Genomic DNA, 24,114 nt, shown 5'->3' on the forward strand with positions numbered 1-24,114 from the left:
TTTTAATGTTGGTTTATTTTTGAGAGAGAGAGAGAGAGAGAGAGAGAGAGAGAGAGAGGCAAAGAGAAAGGGGGACACAGAATTCGAAGCAGGCTCCAGGCTCCTTGCTGTTAGCACAGAGCCTGACGCGGGGCTCGAACCCACAAACTGTGAGATCATGACCTTAGCCAAAGTCAGATGCTTAACCAAGTGAGCCACCCAGGCGCCCCATAATTTATTTATTTTTTGAATGTACCAGAATTTGTAAGCATCTGACTTCAGCTTAGGTCATGATCTCACAGCAGGTGAGTTTGAGCCCCACATTGGACTCTGTGCTGACAGACCAGAGCCTGGAGCCTGTTTCCAATTCCGTGTCTCCTCTGTCTGCCCCTCTCCTGCTTGCACTCTGTCTCTGTCTCTCAAAAATAAATATACATTAAAAAAATTAAAAGAAATGAATGTACCAGAGTTTAAACAAGGCTAATAAACTAATTTGTTAAATTTAAGCTGTTTTGAATGCTTTGACCTCATCAGTAGCATTACAGTGGGAATCCTTATATGTACATTTTTGAAAAATTGTCTGATTATATCCTTAGGATAAATACCTAATAGTGAAAAAATTGGATCAAAAACAGTGCATTTGAAAATTTTTGATATCTAGGGGTGCCTGGGTGGCTTAGTTGGTTGAGTGTCTCTTGATTTCGGCTCAGGTCATGACCTCATGGTTTGTGAGAATTTGTCCCAAGTTGGCTCTGTGCTGACAGCAAGGAGCCTGTTTGGGATTCTCTCTTTCCCTCTCTTGCTTGTACTCTCTCTTTCCCTTCCCCACTCGTGTGTGCTCTCTCTCTCAAAATAAATAAATAAACATTAAAGATTTTTTTTTATTATCTATTTCCAGGTTGCTCTCCAGAAATGATTAGGGCCAACATACAACCCCTTCAAAAATGAGACTGCCCGGGGTGCCTGGGTGGCTCAGTCAGTTATGCATCTGACTCTTGATATCAGCTCAGGTCATGGTCATGGTTCATGGGATGGAGCCCTGTGTCAGGCTCTGCACTGACAGTGTAGAGCCTGCTTGGGATTCTCTCTTTCACCCTTTCTCTACCACTTGCCCACGCTTGTGCTCTCTCTCTCTCTCTCAAAATAAATAAATAAACATTAAAAAAAGTGAGACTACTCATTGAATGATGTCATTTTATTTTATGTTAAGATTTTATTATTTTTGAAGTAAACTCTACACACAATGTGGGCTCAAACTCCCAACCCTGAGATAAAGAGTCACATGCCTTACCAATTGAGCCAGCCAGGTGCCCCTGAATGATGTCATTTAAAAAATATTTTCCAATGGTTTAGGTTAAGAGGTAACAGCTCATTTTTTTTCTTTGCATCCTTTGATTATATTAGAGGTTAAATATATTTTTATTTTTTCAGTTTTTACTTCTATGAATTATATGTTTCGTGTCCTTTTCTCATGTTCCTATTGAGGTGTTTATTTGCTCTTATTGATTTGTAAGTTCGCTTTTTAGGAAAGAACTCAATTTTCTTCTTTCCTACTATGACAAACCCAGTTCTTCCCTACTATGTTTTTCTCTTGTGTGTCTCCTTTACTTTCACACGGCATTCCATTTCTGACACAAGTGTGTGGCGATTTTACCCCCACACCAAACAGTTCTCCACAACACCAGCTGGGTGTCCTACAGTTTAACTCAATTCTGACACATCTACCAGGAGATAGAGTCAGTTCCCAGGTTAAGGGCTAAGTCCCACAAGACTATATCCCTCCACACACTTCAGATGTCATTCCAAGAAGTGGGTCTGGAGGTTACCCACAACTTCTGTTTGGCTGTAAATCAGAGGTTCTCACAACTCCCTCCTCAGGTTTGATTAATTTGCTAGAGTGGCTCACAGATCTGAGGGAAACACTTACATTTACCAGTTTATTAAAGGATATGGTAAAGGATACAGAATAACAGCCAGATGAAGAAAACATAGATTGAGGTCTGGGAGGTCCCGAGTACAGGAGCTTCTGTCTAGGTGGAGTTGGGGTGCGTCACCCTTCCATTGTGAATGTGTTGGTCCATCTGGAAGCTCTCTGAACTCCTCACTACTGGGATTTTATGGAGAATTCCTCACATAGGCGTGATTAATCATTAACTTCATTTTCAGCCTTTCTCCCTTCTTAAGAGAATGGAGAGCAGGGCTGAAAAATCCAAGCTTCCAATCATGGTTTGGTCTTTCTGGTGACCAGCTCTCATCCAGAAGCCACCCAGAGTTGCCTCATTAGAATAAAATACACCCCGGTCACCCAAGGAAATTATAAGAGTTTTAGGAGTCCCGGGTCAGGAACAGGGGTCAAAGACTCCTGTTAAAATAAGAGATGGTCCTATGTTAGAACAAAGGAGACGTTAGAACAAGAGATGATTCTAGTGGTCTTCTCACTTAGGAAATGATAAACATTTTAAGAGTTCCTGCTAGGAACCAGCTAAAGAGACCAATATGTATTTTCAATTTTCTCACATTCTCTTTGTATATTTGTGATGTTAACCGTTTTTGCAAACAGATAAATATCTTTTCAGCTTGTGAAATATAATTTAGATTTAATTATAGTAACTTTTAAAAACAGTTTTAAAGTTTTGGATTTGTATACAGACAAGTCTGTCACTGTGCCCTTGATGCTGTCCAACTTGATTGCTATTTGCCTTTACAAATTACAAAATTAATAATATACTATATCTATCTATATTTTCTTTTTTCTATCTATATTTTCTTATATAATTTTTATTAATTTATCTTTTACATTTAACTATTTCTTCTCTTTGTGTATAATTTGTCTTTGAAGAGGACTATTAGGATCTAGCTTTCCTTTTCTCCAAGTTCATAGCTAGTTATCTCAATAGCACTTATTATTGCCTGTCCATATTTTACCCTGGTTTGAAAAGCCATCAGTAAGACAATAAATTCCGTTTTCATCTGCATTTTTAGGAGCTTATTTTTTATATATATAAAAAAAAGTCCATGAAAATGTGTATACTGGTACACTTACCTGTTAAAGTAGTTTTTCTGCCCCTGAAGAGAGAGATAGTATATATATATATACACACAAAAAAGTCAAGTAAAGAAAAATAAAACAAAGTCCTTTATTTTTCCATGTCTTCTTTACATTTATTTTTTATTTTTTAATGTTTATTTTTGAGAGTGAGAGAGAGAGAGAGAGAGAGAGAGAGAGAGAGAGAGCGTGAGCAGAGAGAGAGGGAGACACAGAACCCCAAGCAGGCTCCATACCCTGAGCTGTCAGCACAGAGCCTGACACAGGGCTCGAACCCATGAACCGTGAGACGATGACCTAAGCCAAAGTCGAATGCTTAACCAACTGAGCCACCCAGGCACCCCTTATCATGTCTTTTAGATAAAAGTTTAACTATAGTTCTGGAATGTTTTACACATGTGCTAGATTGGACTCAGGAAGAGAGGGAGAGTAGTAGAGGTCAAGACTAGAGAAGGAAGATAGCAGGAGATTCCTGTAAGACTGTCAACCATTGTAAGGACTTTGATTTGAAGGAAAATGGGAAGTCATTGGAAAACTTCAAGTTGAAAAGTAACATGAGCTGATTTATCTCCTTAAAAGTGTCATTCTGGCAGTTGTGATGACAGCACAAAGTGGAGGGGCAAGGATGAAAGCTGTGAGATCACTAAGGAGGCAGTTCCATTTATGCAGAAAAGACATAATGGTGGTTCAGATTGGGATGGTAGTAGTAGAGGTTGGGACAAAAACCCTGACATTGTGAACGTACAGACAGACAACAGGATTCACTGTGGTTCAGAGGTGGACCGTGAGACAAAGTAAAACATTCGGGATGACTCCAAGATTTGTTTGGCCTAAGCAACCAGAAGGATGGAGGGACCATTTATTTACCAAGAGGGAGACGACTAGGGAAGGAGCACGAAATCAGAAGTGTGATCTCAGATATATTTAGTTAGAGATTTATTGTAGACATCCAAGTGGAAATCATACATTAAGCAGGTAGATGCATGAGTTTGGAGTTCCAGGGCTAGAGATAAAAACTTGGCAATATTCAGCAAATCGACAATATTTGCAGCCTTAAGACTGAATGAGATCACCATCAGAGTGAGCCCTAGGGCACTCCAGCATTTAGGGATCAGGAATTGTAGGAGGAATAGCAAAGGGCACTAAGTTAGAAGGAGGGAAATAGGAAGAAAACCAAGAGAGGGTTTTATCTCAGAAGTCAGGGAAAGAGGTATTTCAAAAAATCCATTTTGTGAAATGGTGCTGACATGAAATGATTAAGATGTCCACCCAGACTTTTTCTTTTTGTGATTAATCAGCAATTTGTGGTGAGATACTTTTAGGCCATGTAAATATCTCATTCTTTATCAAACTTTCCATTTTTCATTTATTATTTCAATATGGATCATGAATTTCTGGGTTTTTTTTTTCAATAAATTGTATTATGTATTTTAATGCTCAAATTTCCCAGATTCTCTCACTAGGAGCCCCTTCCAGCTGGTTTCTGTGTCCTTTTGACACATCCTATCATTTTTTGAGTATTTCTTACTTATCGGCATAAAATACTTTCAACTCCTAGCCTACAGAGTATTTAAAATAATGGTATTAAATAATTGCTTTGGTTTCCTAAAGTACTAGAAAGCCAGAATTCCAGTTAATTTCTATTTTTTTTTAAAGTATTTTGAGAGAGAGAGAAATCGTGAGTTCCGGAGGGACAGAGAGAGAGAGGGAGAGAGAGAGAATCCCAAGCAGTCACCACACTGTGAGTGCAGAGCCTGATGTGGGGCTCAAACTCATGAACCATGAGATCATGACCTGAGCTGAAGTCGGTCGCTTAACCGAAAGAGCCACCCAGGTGTCCCCAGTAAATTTCTATTTTAAAAAGTAAGCATTGGTATATTTCTGGGTTTTTTGTTTGGTTGAAGAGTTGTTTTTATTTTATTTTTAAGATTGTGATATAGTAAAATTAACTTTTTTCTTTTGATGTATACTTCTGTGAATTTTCACACGTGTTCATGTAGCTACCATCATACTCTGGATTCACAACATTTCCTCATCCTCAGAATTTCCCTTTATCTTTTTTAACTGTGTCTTTTGTAGTCACTCCTCCACCTAAAACTCTTGGCAACCACTGACCTATTCTCTGTCACTATAGTTTTGCCTTTTCATGAATAGAAGTGGAATTGTACCTCCCCTCCCCCAGTTTGATTGAGATATAATTGACATACAACATTGTATTAGCTTAAGGTGTTCAATATAATGATTTCATATATGTAAATGATTACCACACTAAGTTTAAATTAATACCTATACTTCACATAATTAGAATTTTTTTCTTGTGATAAGATTTTCAACATTACTCTTAGCAACTTTCAAATACATGATACGTGGGGCGCCTGGGTGGCTCAGTCGGTTAAGCGGCCGACTTCGGCTCAGGTCATGATCTCACGGTCAGTGAGTTCAAGCCCCACGTCTGGCTCTGTGCTGACAGCTCAGAGCCTGGAGCCTGTTTCAGATTCTGTGTCTCCCTCTCTCTGACTCTCCCCCGTTCATGCTCTCTCTCTGTCTCAAAAATAAATAAACGTTAAAAAAATTAAAAAAAAAACCAAATACATGATACATGTTATTAACTTTAGACCATGTGCTGTACATGAAACCTTAGAACTTATTTGTCTTACAACTAGAAGTCTGTACCTTTTGATCACTTTAACTTACTCCCCCCAGCTCCCAACCCCCACCTCTGGCAACCACCAATCTCTCTGTTTCTGTATGTTTGGTTTCTTTAGATTCTAAGATAAGTAAGATGATATGGTATTTATCTTTCTCTAGCTGACTTATTTCACCTAGCAAATGCTTTCAGGATCCATTCAAGTTGTCCCAAATGACTGGATTTCCATCTTTTTATGGCTGATTAATATTTGTGTGTGTGTATCTCACAGTTTCATTATCTATTCGTCAGTAGATTCTTAGGTTGTTTCTGTGTCTCAGCTATTTATTGTAAATAATGCTGCAGAGTACATGGTGGGGGGTAGATATCTCTTCAAGATAATGATTTAATTTCCTTTGGATATATACCCAGACGTGGAATTGCTGGATCATATGGTAATTCTGTTTTTAAATTTTTGAGAAATCTCCATATTGTTTTCCATTTTGCCTGAAATGATTTACATTCCCACCAACAGTGGGACAGTTGGGTGCAGAGAACCAGGAGGAAGAAGATAGCAATGTAAACTTCCCAAATACTTAAAAAACTGTTCAAAAGGAACTGTGATAAATATAGGACAGCACAATGCAAGTGAAAATAAGGAGCAGCAGTGATAAGGGTCTGCTGTAGATGTGGTCTCCCTTCCCTTCTGTCAGCGCACAAACATTCCCTTTTCTCCACATCTTCACCAATGCGTGTTATTTCTTGTCTTTTTATAATAGCCATTCTAACAGATGTGAAGTGATATCTTACTGTGCTTTTGATTTGAATTTCCCTGATGTTTAGTGATGTTGAGCACCTTTTCATGTACCTGTTGTCCATTATATAGTTTTCTTTGGAAAAATATCTATTCAGTTCCTCTGCCTATTTTTAATCAGACTATTTGTTTGCTAATGAGTTGTATGAGTTCTTTATATACTTTGAATATTAACCCTTCATCAGATACATGATTTGCAAATATTTTATCCCATTCTATAGGTTGCCTTTTCATTTTGTTAATGGTTTCGTTTGCTGTGTAGAAGTGTTTTATTTTGATTTAGTTTCATTTGTTTGTTTTGCTCTTTTGGTCAAACCCAGAAAATCATTGCCAAGACTGATGTCAGGAAGCTCACACCTTATGTTTTCTTTGAAGAGTTTTGTGCTTTCAGGTCTCCCATTCAAGTGTTGAATCTATTTTGAGTTAGTTTTTATATATGGTGTAAGATAGTGGTCCAGTTTTGGGTTTTTTTGCATGTAACTGCCCAGTTTTCCCAACACCATTTACTGAAGAGACTGTTCTTTCTTATTGTATATATTCTTGGCTCCTTTGTCATAATTTTCCATATACATGTGGGTTGATTTCTGATCTTTCTGTTCTGTTTCATTGACCTATGGGTCTGTTTTGATGCCAGTACCTTATTGTTTGATTACTACTCTTTGTTAATACAGTTTGAAATCAGAGAGTGTGATGCCATCAGCTTTGTTATTCCTTCAGGTTGCTTTGGCTCTTCAGTGTCTTTTGTGCTTCCATTCAAATTTTAGGTTAGTATGTTCTATGCCAGTGAAAAATGCCATTGGAATTTGATAGGGATTCCACTGAATCTGTAGATCACTTTGAGTGGTATGAACGTTTTAACAATATTAGTTCTTCCGGTCCGTGAGCACAGAAAGCTTTTCATTTATTTGTGTTTCCTCACATTTTTCCATTAATTTCTTGTAGTTTCAGTGTATAGATCCTTCACCTTCCTGGTTAAGGTATTTCATTATCACCTCCTAAATATTTTATTCTTTTTGATGCAATGTAAATGAGACTGTTTTCTTAATTTCTCTTTCTGATAGTTTACTGTTAGTGTATAAGAACCCAACTGATATTTGTATATTGATTTTGTATTTTGCAACTCTACTGAATTCATTTATTAGTGGTAACTATGTTTTGGTAGGATCTTTTTAGGCTGAATTGTATGTGTGTGTGTGTGTGTGTGTGCATATCATGTCATCTACAAATGGAGATACTTCTTCCTTTCCAATTTGAAAGCCTTTTAGTTATTTTTTTTCTTGTGTAACTGCTTTGGTTAGGGCTTCTATTACTATGTTGAATAAAAGTGGCAAGAGTGGACATCCTTGTATTATTTCTGATCTCAGAGGAAAAACTTCCAGCTTTTCACCATTCTATAATTAATGCTAAGCTGTGGGTTTGTCATTTGTGACCCTTATTATATTGGTGTGTTTCCTCTATACCCACTTTACTGAAAGTTCACATTATGAATGGATGTTGAATTGTGTCACATGTTTCTTCTGCATCTATTCAGATGGTCATATGATGTTTGTCCTCCATTTTGTTAATGTGATATATTTATTGATTTGTGGATTTGAACATCCTTGTAATTCTGAAATAAATCCCAGTTGAAGTGAATATGATCCTTTTAATGTATTGTTGAATTCAGTTTTTTAACATTTTGTTGAGGACTTTGCATTTATGTTCCTCAAGGATATTGACCTATAATTTTCTTACAGGATTCTTGTCTAGTTTCAGTATCAGGGTAATGCGGGCCTGATAAAATGAGTTTAGAAATATTTTCTTCTCTTCTGTATTTTAAGTGTTTGAGATGGATTGGTATTAAGTCTTCTTTAATTGTTTGGTACAATTACCAGTGAAACTATGTAGCCCTCAACTTTTCTTTGTTAGGAGATTTTGTGTTACTCTTTAGTAGTAATTCGTGTACTCAGATTTTCTGTTTCTTCATAATTCAGTCTTGGTAGGTTGTGTGTTTCTAGGAATTCATCCATTTCTTCTAGGTTGTCCAATATGTTGGTGTATAATTGTTCATAGTAGTCTTTTTTGAGCCTTTGTATTTCTGCAGTATCAGTTATAATGTCTCCTCTTTAATTTGTAATTTCGTTTATTTGAGCCCTCTCTTTTTTCCATAGTAAGTCTAGCTAAAGGTTTTTCTGTTTTATCTTTCCAAAGAACTGGCTCTTGGTTTCACTGATCTTTCTGTTGTCTTTTTGGTTCTATTTCATTTATTTACACTCTGATCTAAGAAACTGCCCAATTTTTTTTTTTTTTCAGAGTGGTTGTACTCTTTGGAATTCCCACCAACAATAATATGAATAATAGGAGTTCCAACTACTCTACATCTTTGTCAGCATTTAGTATTGTCAGAATTAAAAAATTTAACCATTCTAAAAGATGCATAGCAACATCTTATCATGGTTTTAACTTTCATTTCCCAGGGCGCCTGGGTGGCGCAGTCGGTTAAGCGTCCGACTTCAGCCAGGTCACGATCTCGCGGTCCAGGAGTTCGAGCCCTGCGTCAGGCTCTGGGCTGATGGCTCGGAGCCTGGAGCTTGTTTCCGATTCTGTGTCTCCCTCTCTCTCTGCCCCTCCCCCGTTCATGCTCTGTCTCTCTCTGTCCCAAAAATAAATAAAAACGTTGAAAAAAAATTAACTTTCATTTCCCTAAATACTACTGATACTGACATTTTTAAATATTTTTGTGTCTCTTTATATCTTCTTTGGTGAAGTGACTGTTCATACCTTTTGCCCATTTTTACTGGATTCTTTTCTTGTTGCATTTTGAGAGCTCTTTGTATAAATTGTGGATACTAGTCCTTTGTCAGATATATAACTCACAGATTTTTTTTTCTGAGTTTTTGGCTTATTTTTCCAATGTCTTAAATATCTGTCACAGAGCTAAAGTTTTACATTTTGATAATAACAGTTATAATCTTTTATTTTATGTCATGTTTATTTGATGTTATGTTTAAGAAATTATTGCATAATCCTAGGTCACAAAGATTTTTTTTCTCCATGTTTTTTTCTTGTAGTTTTATATAGTTTAATGTTTTATATTTACATATCAATCTATGTAGAATTAATTTTTGTATGGGGTTGAGGTTTAGACCCAGGCTTATTTTTTGTGTATGAATAATATGAATTGTTCAAACACCATCTGTTCAGAAAAATATCTTTTTTCTCCTGGAATGTTTTTAAATTAAATTACAAAGTTTAATCTAATTTCTGTCCTTTCAGGTTGAAAAATTACAACTCTATAAAGTTTTTATTACATGGATTTAATATATTTAACAAATTCAAAATTGGGTTCCATCACTCAAAAGAAAGTATTTGTTCAATTTATATATATATATATATGATAGAACCATATTTGTGAGGATTTATGTCTTTGTGGTAAGAAATATAAAATAATTTTAAGGATTTTGTCTTAATTTTACATAAACTGTTTATAAAAGAAAGTGGGATTTTTTTTTCATTCTGTCTTAAAATTCTGCTGAATTTAGCATACAGTTACCAGTGTTCAGTTCAGTAGCAGTGTGTTATCTTGTCTTATTTTAAGTCCTCCACATTTAAATGTTTTTTAAAAAATTCACATGAAATAATTTCTGATTTATTTTTGCTGTTTATTTTTTAGTGTATATTATCAAAAGAGGAGAGATTTAATGACCCCTAAAAAGCTCTCTTTAGAATGAAATGAAGGTGGTTAATATAAAATTTTAAAACTCCATTTTTCTTCTCAAAATCTGGTAACTCTTTATTTTTTATAAGACCACAATTTACTTTGAAGTAAAAGAAGTAACTTCTAACAGAATGAAATTGTGGGGGAAGATAATAGAAGGATTATTTTATTTACCACTGTTTGTTTTTAGTATTTATATGGAATAATCAGGTCAAACTATAGTATGCAATTAAATATTTCATGTGATAAAATTTTAGTTTATATTAACAAATGATTAGTGTATTAGTAAATTACAAATATTAGTAAAAATGATGTGGACTGAAACAGATGGTCTGGAAATCTTTTTATAAAGTTGAAATGATCTTAGTCACTTATATAATTAAGGAATAAAAATACATTTAAGTTTTAAAAACATTTGAAGTGCATATACATACAAGGTAGATATATATAGGATGTATACATGTAGCTTCATTTTTTTATTGTTTATGGTTTCTGTTTTTACCTCCTTTTTCATTCTAAGTTTTTTCTAGGGTAGTGACTATTTTCTTTGTTCTCCTTAACCTTCCACATCTTTGACCCAGCCACACAGTCCAAGAAGTGCTGTTCATAATAGTGCAGTTCTTTTCAACAATGTTGACCTGAAATTTTTAAAATAACAGAAAATAATGCCAATGTTCTATTGTTTTCATTCCACTTCAAGCAATATTTTATATGCATCACTGCATTGACACTTGATTAAGCTTTTTTATTTTCTACATGAGTTGAAGTTTTAATATGTTTTGTTTAGAAAGAAGGTTAATTGTTATGATGTTCAGTATTACTGCTTTTGGCACGGAAGTGTGGGAAATTCCTTCCATTTGATCATATTAAAAAGACTTGTTAACTTATCATTTTTAAGATGCTCTTCATGTAGACTTAAAAACTGATTATGAAATTTGACATTCTTTATAGTCAAGTATTAGAATGGCACATTATGATGCATTTACTTACCATTTATGGTCAGAAAGACCAAGTGAATATAAACAGAAACTCATTATATATGTCTAATTTATTCTCAGCTTGGAAGAGCTAACTTGCTTTAAAAAAATAATAAAAGTAAAAATGTATGATAGTAAAGTTATTTTTACAGGGCCAGAATTTTTTGGTTTTAAATTCCTTAAATTTGCAAAAAGGTTTTGGAAACCATAAGATTTTTTTTTTTACTCTACTGAGGCTTTTCTCATTGAAGGACTGTATATTTTCATTTGTTTATTAAAAAGAAAAAATATTTAATGCCCTCATTCACCTTTAGAGCAAGTGAGCTCAAAACTAACCCTCTTCTATCCTTTCCCCATCCACCTCAGCAGTATAATGTCTTCCTCTCATCATCTTTGTGGTATAACTTAAAGTTTTTCAGGTACTTTATAGTTAGGAATTATAGTGCTGTGTTTTTATTCATTTGGAAATCTACATACCTAGCATCCCTGAAAATAATAAATCTGCTTAAGTTTATGATGCCATTTTATTAAGGGTATCTGTTTTGCATTAAAAGTTCTTCAGTGATTTTTTTCATACTTATTATATCCCAGAATTTGCTCCCAAAAGAAAAAGGAAAATGCCCTTTAGATGCTGGAGATGTTTGAAAACTATAAATCAACAAATTCCAATAAATAACTGTTTCACCCTGATACTTGTGTGATTAGATTTAGGAATTTGCTGTTTAGTAGGTTCCTATTGTGGAAGAGAAATCTCTCAGGCATGAATTGATAGTCCAGATCCTTTGAGGTCTGTCTATTCTGACCTATGACCCCTATTCTTACAAGGTCAACATCTGAGGGCAGGAGATTAAGGCAGTTTAAAGACTGGAATGGTAAATGGAATGGAAAAATTAGCCAGCACATTTTGGGTGCAAAACATCAAAGTCATCAAATAGTTTGCTTATTTTAAACCTGGCTTATGGGCGTAACAAGCTAATTTTACTGGTTTTTGTTGGAATCAGAAAATTTTAATAGCCATAATTGAAGATTCTATTTATACAATAAATTTAACTGTATAGTACAAATTAAGTTCATGCTTTACCTACCTCAAAATATCCAAAAATACAAAAATAATTTGTCCGTTTCAATACATTTTAGTCTTGTGTCTGTCCAGTTTGGATACTTAATTAAATTCAAATTGTAATAACGTTTACTTTAGTTTTTACTCTGAAATAATTTTAGTTTATCACCAATGTTGAATAAAATACATGTGCACCTATGTTGGCTAATAATTTCAAAGTGACTGAGGATTTAATTGTGATTTATACTATTGACTTTTAAGAAAAATCTATTTTTAAAAGGTAAAGGTAGAAAATAGAAGAAAGTAAATTGATTACACAGAAACAGTTTCTCCTTTGTCTTTCTTAGACTTTGCTCTTTTATATTTCACTTTTCCCTCTTAAATGTTTCTTTAATTGTATGTGTTTCACTGTAATTTCAAAATGTAGACTTTAAATTTTAGTTCCTATGTTTTGGTCCCTTGTAAGAAATTCTCCATCACCCTTTATTTCACATTTTTTTGTATCCTGGACAGCTGTGGATTTGTATCTTCTGCTTCCTACTAATGACTGGCAAGGGCTGGAGCTGAATAACTGAACTATTGCATCGAAGTTGCCATTGGTAAAACCAATGGAATACCTGAGTTTCCTTAATTCTTTAGCATTTTTTATTCTACCCCAAATTTTCTTATTGTAGACTTAATTTTAGGTTGGTTTCTCAAGTCCTTTCTTCTTGTGATCATTTTGCCAGAGATCTCTTAATGAGGCAATTATAGTTGTTTCCTTCATTCACATTATCTTAGCAGATGCTCTCCCTGCTGTGACCTCTGTTCAGACTGGGCAGACAATATGCCATTCTCATCACCCTGCACAAGACATTGTGTGAGGCTGAGCTTCATTTGGTGCTGCATAGGTCTCCCAAGATGTCTGATGAGAATGGTCAGAATCTAAGTGGCAGATAATCACAATTTTAGGTCGATTTTCTGATTGCTGTTTTATTTTCAGCAAAATGAACAGTAAATGATGCAGAAAAGGGTATTCATTCCAGAAGCAACTTAAACAATATTTCAAGTAGGAATTGTGGGTTTAACAAGTAACTTTATATAACTTTGCTCCTTTAGACTGTGGTCTTGGTGAAGTGAGATCAAATATTCATAGTATGGTTTCAATACAAAGAGTTACAAGAATTGCCTAATATTTCAAAATTTGGAGGTCCTTTCAAAAAAGGAAATTAATTTAGCCTTTACTACTAACTGTATATTTTTAATGAACATATGACATTGTTCAGAATAACACTTTTAAACTTAAAGCATAAGTCCTCATGTTTATATCTGCTATGGTGTCCACTCTGTTTCTGTGTGAATCCAATAAGGACTAATTAAGATGAAGACTAATCAACAAAAAAATTTCCATCCTTTACACTTGCTAAATCCCTCTACTTGAAATACTAGTGTTAAGCCTCAAGCCTAAGTAACAATCCAGGTAATTATAAAATTGTTAGCAGCCTTGAGCTAGCTTTTCTTTATTCTCCATTAATAAGGAAGTATAAGTCAAATTTCGTTTTGCTAAGTTTGAAGAGCAAGGTTCTTTCAAATTTATACTAGAATTTTAATTGTTTGAAATCTGGTTGAGATAAACAGATCAAGAGTTATAACTTGAATTGTATTCATACTCCAATGAGATTTTCTTTTGTTGGTGTAAATAGGATTACCTTATTTATATAATAATTTATAATATGTACATTTTAATCTGCTTGCACTTATCAGTAAAAAGTAGTAATTTAGTAAGTCAGGTTCTAATTTAGAAAAATCAGATTCATAATTGGTTTTATATAAAGTAATACTTTTAATAGATACATTTTCACATGATGAAGGACCATTTTTAAAGTGTAAGGCCTTTGGATATAAGCAGAGAATAAATATTAAATTTAGAAAATGTTTTGCAAAGGTAAAAAGCTCTTGTGATCATCTTCTCTTAAAAGAAAATCTCAATTCAAATAACCCAGAATTTTGGCCTCTAAAATTTTTCTTTAAATTTAGTCTTGTCTATTGTATGATTATTTTACATATGAATTAATAAGGAACAAAATCAAGTGTTTTCCTTCCTTTTGGGAAAGAAAGAGTTATTTATTGACTCTTAGAGGCGATAGAAAATGTTCAGAATCCCTAGAAATGCTAAACAGTTTATTTAGCCCTTCCATGAAGGCTACAGATATTATTTATAATTTTTATAATTATTTTTAAAACTCTCAGTTTTTCAAGGATCACATATGAAGGACAACTGTTTCCTAGCTCTACTCATGAATTGGGAAAGCAGGATATGGTCACAGAGGAGCCTAATTGCTGAATGCCAAATTTGAACCTGGTCTCTTTAAATTTGAACCTGGGCCTGCCTCCTCATTAGCCATTCTACATGGTCACAGATAAAAACTTATATGGATAGCAGTTTTTTAACAGGACCATTGTATGAAACTGCTATTAAGTCACTTCCTGCTTTTTCCTATTCGGCTGACTCAGGACTATATTCCCTGATTTGAGCATTTGCTTTTAGTCCCCTCAGTTTTAGTAGCCCGTTTAGAGTCCCCTCTTGGGTTTATTATTGAAAGTACTGGAGGTACTACCAATGCAATAAGAAAAGGAAACAAAACTGAAAATCTAAGGATTGAAAAAGAAGAAATGAAATGCTTTGTTATATATAACAGTAGGGTTTTATATCCATAATTATCTACAGATAAGTTAGTGGAATAGTTGGAATAAATGAATAGTTGGAATAAACAAATTTGACAATATTGCTAGTTACAAGTTCAGTACAAGAAAACTGAACTAAGAACAACTGAATATCAAGAATGCAAAAACAATTCTGTACCCCAGAAAGTTCCTATAATTCCAAAAAAGGTTTATTTTACAACTGGAACATTAACCATATTATACTATACTAAGGAATAAATCTAACACAATATGGCAGACTTCTATGAAGAAAATGATAAACTTATACTGAGAGATGTAAAAGCAGACCCAAATAAATGGAGAAAGGTATTTTGTTAATGAATGGAAAGGCTCAACATTTTAAAGAAGGTAATTCACCATAAAGTAATCTACAAATTCAATGTAATTCCATTCAGAATTCCAATAAGCTTGATTCCAAAACTGATTTGGAAGTTGATAGGGCCAATATAACCATATAGTTTTGTAGATGAGAACCAAAGTGTGAGGGCTCTTTCTACCAGATATCAATGTTTGTTATATAACAACCAGGTAGGTATATGGTAATTAAGTGAAGCAGTGGCCCAGTGAAAGACAAAGAGACCTTTGATATATGGCAGAGATGGCATTTCAGATCTTAGAAAATAATAAAAGTATTAGAAATGGTGCTGGGATTGTATCAGTCCATAGAGAAAAAGTAAAAATGGACCCCTACCTCATACCATGTTTAAAGACCTAAAAGTATAAAACAAAACTTTACAACTTTATTAGAAGGAAATATAGGAGAATATCATTGTGACCTTGGGTTTGGAAAAAAAAATGTACAGAAAGCACAGACCATAAGAGAAGATTAAATTAACTATTTCAGAATTTAAAACTTATACCTGGCAAAGGTTTCATTCAGGAAGATAGAACTCTAAGTCTTATGGAAATTGGGGATTTAGATCTTAAACAAATATGGGAGTTGCTAGGGAAGGGAAGAGTGAGTCTGTCGATGAGAGAAATAGTCATAGTCACTAACCACTCTTCACAAACCCTGGAGTAGACCGACAAATCAGACCTTGTAGGGAATTCCAAAAAGCCAAGCACATCTGGTATTGCAGGGGACCTGAGAAAAGGGAGCCTCTGAGGAGATCTATGGAAACTGCTGCCTCTGTAGTTAGAACCTCTCTAGGTTTACAGATGATGGTGGCAGGCAGCTTGCCCGTACAGGGCCAACATCAGGAAAAGAAGCTGGGCATAGAACACCAGATAGAATGAGCTGGGACCCACTGGGCAGATCTATGTCTGTCTGTTAACCGTGTCTAACCACAGTTACCCTCCAAGAATAATGGCTTCTGTTTCATTTCAGCCTTCCACATTTTGTACAAGTTTCTCTTTTTGGCTAACTCTAACCCAGAACCATCTAGAGAAAGAGCCATGACCAAATTGACATACAATAGTCCAGCACCACAATATAAACAAAGTTAGAAAATAGATATAGAGTGGGGAAAGATATTTGCAATGCGTGTAGTTGATGAAGAATTAATATCCAAAATATATAAAAGACTACAAATAAAAAAGAAGTAAAAACTCAATAGGAAATGAGCAAGTAAACAATAATTTATGAAACTAAAATATTCAGTAGACCAATAAGATGCTTAGCATTACTAATTTAAATGGGATACCTCTTTGCTTCCGCTAAATTAGCAGAAATTTCAAAGTCTGACATTATTATGAAGAATGTTATACAGTACTGGTCAGGACTCTTACTTGATACAACATGTTACATTTTTAAAATATTTATTTATTTATTTATTTTATTCTTATTTTATTACATTTATTTTTGAGAGACAGAGCACAAGTTGGGGAGGGGCCAAGAGAGAAGGAGACACAGAATCCGAAGCAGGCTCCAGGCTCTGAGCTGTCAGCACAGGGCCTGACGCAGGGCTCCAAGTCACAAACCATGAGATCATGACCTGAGCCAAAGTCGGACACTTAACCGACTGAGCCACCCACGTGTCCCATGTTTGTTTATTTTTTAGAGAAAGAGTGTGAGCAGGGTAGGAGCAGAGAGAGAGGGAGACACAGAATCCAAAACAAGCTCCAGGCTCTGAGCTGTCAGCACAGAGCCCGACATGAAGATTGAACCTGCAAACTGCGAGATCATGACCCGAATCAAAGTTAGACACTTAATTGACTAAGCCACCCAGGTGCCCCAATTGATAACAACAGTTTAGAGAGCAAACTGGCAATATCTGGTAGAATCAAAATTGTTTATATCCTTTGATTCCACTTCTAGGTGGATTTCCGAGAACAGTGTTTTTTACTATTACTATAACAGTTTTTACTAGTGGGTTGGGGCCCACTAGTAGTTTTTGTTATTAATTTGGTGGGTTATACCAGCATTATTATTTTTAATGAAATATTATAGAATAAAAATCAGAGTGCATTGCATGTAGTAAAGGTAATTGTTTCATAAACTTTTGGGTCATACTGTGCACGTTTGTGTGTGAGTATTGAGTCATAATGCAGAATGTTTTCTCAGTGTGGGTCATGGTCACATGCACACAAAGAATTTTACAAAAATGTTTATTGGAGCATCATTTGTAATAGCTAAAAAACTGGAAACTATATGTCTATTAACAAGAGAATGTTTAAATTATAGCATATTAGGTGGTACTGAGTTAAAATAAACAAATTTGAATTACCTTTATCAATCTGGATAACTTTCTTTTTAAAAGGCCTACTATACTGTTGAATAATAAAGCAAGTTGCAGAGTGATTTATGCAATATTTCATCTTTACTGATTTTTAAAAAGTATCAGGTGAGGGGCACCTAGGTGGCTCAGTTGGCTGAGTGTCCAACTTAAGGGTCTAATCATGATCTCACCATTCGTCAGTTAGAGTCCCGCGTCAGGCTCTGTGCTGACAGCTCGAAGCCTGGAGCCTGCTTTGGATTCTGTGTCTCCCTCTCTCTCTGCCCCTCGCCGCCCCCCCCCAGCTCATTCTCTCTCTCTCTCTCTCTCTCTCTCTCTCTCTCTCTTTCTCTCTTTCTCTTTCTCTCAAAAATGAATAAATGTTAAAGAAAATTTTAAAAACTATCAAGTGATATTATATATTATCTAAGGATCTTTATGTATGATAAAAATATAAAAACATGATAAACCCTTGTTCACAATAGTGCTTACTCTGGGGAGGCAGAGAAGAGAATAGGATTGGAGGAGCGTGTAAGCTGTGTTGAACCTTTTTTTTTTTTTTTCAAGCTATTTTCTGTCCTTCAGCAAGATTCCATACCTTCCTTTTGATGTTTATTCTTTAGTATTATAATTTTTGGTGCTAATGAATTTTTTTCCTCTAGTTTTAATTAGTTCTTGCTAGTATAGAGAAAAGTTATGGTTATTGGGGATAGACTGCTTTGACTCTTCTAAAATATTTATACCTATTACTTCATTTTCTTCTCTTAGACATTGGACTAGAATTTCCTAGACAATGTTGAATAGCGCTGGTGTCAGAAAGCATCCTGTCTTCTAATTTAATGAAAATGACTTTAACATTTCAAATTCAGTGTGTTTGCTATTGCTTTTCAGTGAATAATCATCATGTTTAATTGCTTCTTGCGAATGGCTGCTGGACTGTATCAAAAGTTTTCAGCATCTATTGACATAACTTGTATTTTTGACTTTATTTTATTGATAAAATGAATTACATCTGTAGATGTTATGAAGTTGAGCCATTCTCATATGCCTGGGGGTGGGCAAAACCCTTCTTAGTCATGGTATGCTCTAATGTATCTAGTTTCATAACTTTATTGGCCAGACTCTTTAATGTGTTTTCTTCTTCATGTTTTATTAGCATGGTTATTCTAGCTTTATGTATTAGGGAGTTTTCTGTCTCTATGTTGTGGAGTAATTTAATAAAGACAACAATTAAAATAATGAGCTCCAAAGTGGAAAGTGTAGACTCCAAGGTAGATAAGACAGTAGGTCAGTTTCTTCATACATGGAAAAAATATCACAACTTGTTTTTATATTTATTTACTTTATACTTTTTGTCTTATAATATACACTAGTGCACATCAAATTTATAAATGCAAATAAACATATTAGGATGAGGGTTTAAAAATATTTTACTGGTAAGTATGCATGGTCAGAATAATTTGGAACCCACAGCTTTGCAAAGTGATAATGGAACTAGGCTACAGACCATTTAAGCCCTTGTCGTTTTGTACATTTCCAGAGCCTTATCTTATCTGTTAGGTTTTTCTGCTTTCTGTTGAGTCATATTTGATATATTTTTCTGGGAAATTACTTACTTCATTAGGTTTCTCATTTATTGCCATAAAGTTGCAATAAGATTCTCATATTCTTTTAGTTTCTTCCATATATGCAAGTGAACCTTAATAATCTCTAGCATTTTACATTTTTATTTCCTCTTTCTTCCTATTTACGTTTCTCATAGGTTAGCCTTTTCAAATAATTAGCTTTTATTGTATCTGTGTTTTCTGCTGCTTTTGTTGTTCTATTTTTATACTTTCAGATCTTACTGTATAAAATCTTCTATCTTTGTTAATTTGCTTCTATTTTCTAAAGTTGAGTATTTAACCTATTTTCAGTCTTTGTTCTTATAAATAATGGTTTTAGAACTTTTCCTTTAAGAAAAACTTAACTGTGTTGTTGCACAGGTTTTGGTATAAATTTCTAATTATTTTCATTATTTTCTAGATAATTTAAACTTCCAGTTTAAATTTTCACTTAGCTTCAAGGGTTATTGTTTTTCATCTGACTGGAGATAATAGTGGTTACTAATCTTTCAGGTGTAAGTAATATGAACCAACTCATAATGGCTTAAGGCAATTATTCTCCAGCGTGGTCCCTGGAGCAGTGTCAGCATCACAGGGAATCTTGTTCAGAATGCAAATTCTTAGGCCTCATCCAGACTTATCCCAGGATAGGATCCCAGCAATTTTGTTTTTTTTGTTTTGTTTTGTTTTGTACAAACCCACCAGATAATTTTGTTGGACTCTGAAATTTGAGAACCACTGGCTTAAGGAGGAGAAAAGGAAATTTACTGACTCACTAATTTATAATTCCAGGAATTAGAATAGTTACAGATATATCTAGATTTTAGTGCTCAATCCAAGTGCCAAGGGGGATAGAATTGTGAGCAATTCTAACAAAGGTTTAGGATTGATTTTATTGATCTAAACTAGAATGGAACTCTCTGATTTGCTAGGCTTGAGTCATTTGCCCACCCTTTGAGCTGAGGGGTGAGGTGAACCCTAAAATAGGTGAAAGAATACTTTTGAAAGAAAATCGAGGTGTTATTATGAAAAAGAGAGATTGGATGAGGTCAGGCAAAGACCATTTTTGTTCATAAAACAGTGCTACACCAAAAGAGCCAGTATGCAAACTCTGTTTTCCAGCAACATAAGGAACTTGTGACATAATCGTAAATCAACTTGTTCCTTCGCTGAGAAAGTCTTGCTACAAAAACGTCACCTGTACTAAATAGTCATTTCGTTATCTTCCATTACTTGTTTACATGTTTCTTCTTTTTTTTTTAAGTTTATTTATTTTGAGAGAATGAGAGAGAGCACGAATGGGGGAGGGACAGAGAGTGAGAATCCAAAACACACTTTGTGCTGACAGCAGAGAGCCCAATATGGGGCTCAAATCCACAAACCGTGAGATCAGGACCAGAACCGAAGTCAGATGCTTAACTGGCTGAGCCACCCTGGTGCCCCTATGTGTTTCTTCTTTACTTGCCTCCTTTTTTCCTTCTGGAACTCCTGTTATTCAAGTGTGCTTCGAAATTGATCTTTGTTTCCTCTATCAACAGCTCCCATCTCCCCCGTAAGATTGTTCTTCTTGAACTTACAGAATATTGAGTTCTCAGGTGTGACTATCTCCCGTCACTGTTTTTTCTATTCAGGTTTAAAATTTGAAATCCTGTTTTTAGTTCCAGAGAGCTTTTTTGTTTCCTGTTCTAATCTAATTGGTTTATGTTAAAATTCTCTTCAGAGAATATCAGTGGGAGTCACATTTTCCAAAAGTGCATCTTTCTTCCTTAAGTTACATTGTCCTTATGAGTTACTGGTGTGTGTGTGTGTGTGTGTGTGTGTGTGTGTGTGTGTGTGTGTGTTTCTCTCCAATCATGGTTTTTCTTCACTTAGCAAGAATACAGACCTGGATTTTAGTGTTTCTTGGGCAGAGGCAAATCTCTGAACTGTGGAAGGTATAGTTTCTGCTCTTCTGAGCTGGCAGTAAACGAACTTATCAAACCATGACCCTTCTGCTAAGGGAGATAGGAGGATGGAGGGATGGATGGCCAAGGAAAGAATCTTTCTGTATCTTCCTCTGTTCACTGAAGAATATATTTAATTTACCAAAGGAACAAAAAAAATGAAAGGACTTAAGGATAAAGCTTAATAAGAGATATACATTACCTAAATGGAGAAAATGAAAACTATACATTGTTGATATAAAAGAAAAGTTAAGTAAATCTAAATACATGTATGAAGTCTGTTCTGAGGTATGTTATCTGTGTGTGTGTTTGAAAATGGGATTTCTGTTACTTTTATAATCTTATTTTAAATAGGATTGATTTTATATAGTTTTTTAAGTAGCCACCTTACTAACTTCTTTTGTTAATTTTAATTTTTAATGCATTTATGGTTTCCAAGGTGTAAAATATTTTCACCTACAAATAATTTTACTTCATGTATGATAATTTTAGGCATATCCAATTTTATTGTTATTTTCATTTGGTGAGTTCTTTCATTTTGTTTCTGCCTTTGTTTCTTACACTTCTGGTGATCTTATAAATATTGATCTATATGGGTTTTTTTTCTGGCTTATTTCTTTTAACTCCTAAATCCGTCTGAAATTTAATTTATAACTTTTTATAACATGAAGCTTTATTCTGAATTTTCTCATATGCTGTCTCTTATTTGAGCTCTTTCCAATGATTTGTGAAGTCTCTTATATAGTGATTTCTTCTATATAATAATTCTAGTATGTATGTTTCAGGACTCTCTAATTATGCATAGTTTGTCCTGCCTCTTCTTCCACCAGTTGTTTTAATTTTTATATGTTTGTAATACATTTTTGTACCTAGAAAGCAAATCTCCCTTTACTACCATTTTAAAATATTCTTGTAGCTACTCTCACTTATTTTTCTGGATGAATTTAAAAATAACTTTGTCAGGTCTTCTCATCAATATCAAAAGAATTCCATTGGTATTTTGATAGAAATTGGAGTTATTTTATTCATGGAATTCCTATGGTACAGTAATCCCAGTTTTATAGTTGATAAATCTGAGTACAGTACTATAGGTAGGAATTTATGAAGCCATAAGTCTAATCATATTTGTAAGCTATTACTTCATATAGCATGATCTATTTTTTCATGCTCTTAAGAGTTGAATTAATGTAGTCATTGCAAATTATTTTAACAGCAACAGTTTTTAGTTTCTATCCTTATTTATTAAAGAATTTATCTCTGGTATTTAATATCTTATAAGTAGGTAATAAGCAAAATTTAGATCTATGATATATTAGAAAAGTATTGTCAAGGAAGGGAAAAATAATGCTACAGGTATATGTATTTTGAATAGTCTAAAAGTTAGACTCGTAAGAGTAGTAATAGAAAAAGCAAATAAATAATCTCATCACAGACTGAGAATTATAGGAATACCCGAAGGAACTGTTTGTCTATTCTGTGTATATTTTATATCAGTGAGCCTATTTAATTCTCAAAAACTCTAAATGTGCTTTTTAAAAATTATATTTTCTTTAAAAATTAAAAAAACTGTTATGTCTGCATGCACTTGGACAAGGCTAAAAAACTACCCATTTTTGGGCTCAGGAAGGAAGTGTCTGATGTTCTGTAGTGCATGGCCAGGCTGCTTTTGAAAGTCCAGTTGGTGGAGTGCTGAGCAAAAGCTGGCCAGAACTCAGAACTATAAACCTGATCATGTCTTTTTTTGTCAAATGAGCAATATATGATGTACAATCTAATGCCACTTTTTAAATATATATGTGTATGTGTGTGTATACATGTATATTTTTCTGTTTTCTGAAATGGCGTTTTTATAGTTAGTAATTTTAATTGATATTAACTGAAGTGTTTTAAAATTACTTTATATTTTATATTGTCAGGCCAGTTATAGACCTCATTAATTTTCTTAATTTTTTTCTTGTTTAAGTCACATCACCAAAATACCTAAGAAATGTTGATTTTGGCACTTTATTAGGAAATTAAAGGCATGCTATAAAATATTTAAGACTATTTTACAAATGATGCTGTAAAAGGTATATGAGGCTCACTGAGGCTAAGTAAATATACCTAAGAGAAAATCAAGCGTAGTTGTATTGGAAAGTTGCTGAGAGAGTAAATCTTAAAAGTTCTTAGCACAAGAAAAAAGCTCTGTAACTATGTATGGTGACAAATGTTTACTAGACTTGTAGTGATCATTTTGCAATATATACACAAATATTGAATCATTATTTTGTATGCTTGAAGCTAATATTATGTATGTCAATTATACCTCAATTAAAAAAAAGGAAAAGTGCATTTATTAACAAAAGAAATAGGTATCCAGAGGACACCAAGTGGTAATTGAATTGTTAAGGAATGTTGTGTTCTAGCTCTGTTCCGTTCTCCCAAAGGAGTTTTTTAAAGTTTCAAAGAAGTATTTGTATTAAAAAACAAAACAAAACAAAACAGTAGGCCATGAGACCTATGATCTGAGGTTTTTCTTGACATGTGAAATCCATGAGGACAGTATCTGGTCTTCCTTATTTATCATTGTATATCTAGCTCCAAACACCTAGTGTGGTACATAATAAGTCCTCAGTAAATTTTTCTTGAATGAAGTAGCTGTGACCTTGGGCAATTATCTTTCCCTGTGCCTCAGTTTTCTCATCTGTACAATCATTAATTCCACCAATTTTTGTTGCTTACCCATTGTGTGCCAAACACTGGTCCAGGCAATTAGCATATAGCAGAAAATGAGACCTATAAGGATTTTGCCATTCTGGAGCAAACATTTTAGAGCGTGAGGCAGAAAGACAAACATACACAAATAAATGCATAATGTAAAGTCAGGTAGTAGTAACTGCTGTGAAGAAAAATATAGCAGGGTGAGGTGCCAGAGGTTAACTATAGGACCACTTAGGTCAAGTGGTCAGGAAATGCCTGTGGAGTTGCCATCTGAGCAGAGACCTGAATAAAGAGATAGAGCAAGCCTTGTA

General features: G+C 34.3%; 1 protein-coding gene across 1 annotated transcript in view; it reads left to right on the forward strand.

The window, feature by feature from the left end:
- Positions 1 to 24,114, forward strand: part of LIN28B (lin-28 homolog B) — a 118,889-nt gene that overhangs the window by 57,273 nt on the left and 37,502 nt on the right. The window lies entirely within an intron of this gene.

This window comes from Prionailurus bengalensis, chromosome B2 (assembly GCF_016509475.1).
Source record: "Prionailurus bengalensis isolate Pbe53 chromosome B2, Fcat_Pben_1.1_paternal_pri, whole genome shotgun sequence".
In the NCBI taxonomy this organism is placed as follows: domain Eukaryota; kingdom Metazoa; phylum Chordata; class Mammalia; order Carnivora; family Felidae; genus Prionailurus; species Prionailurus bengalensis.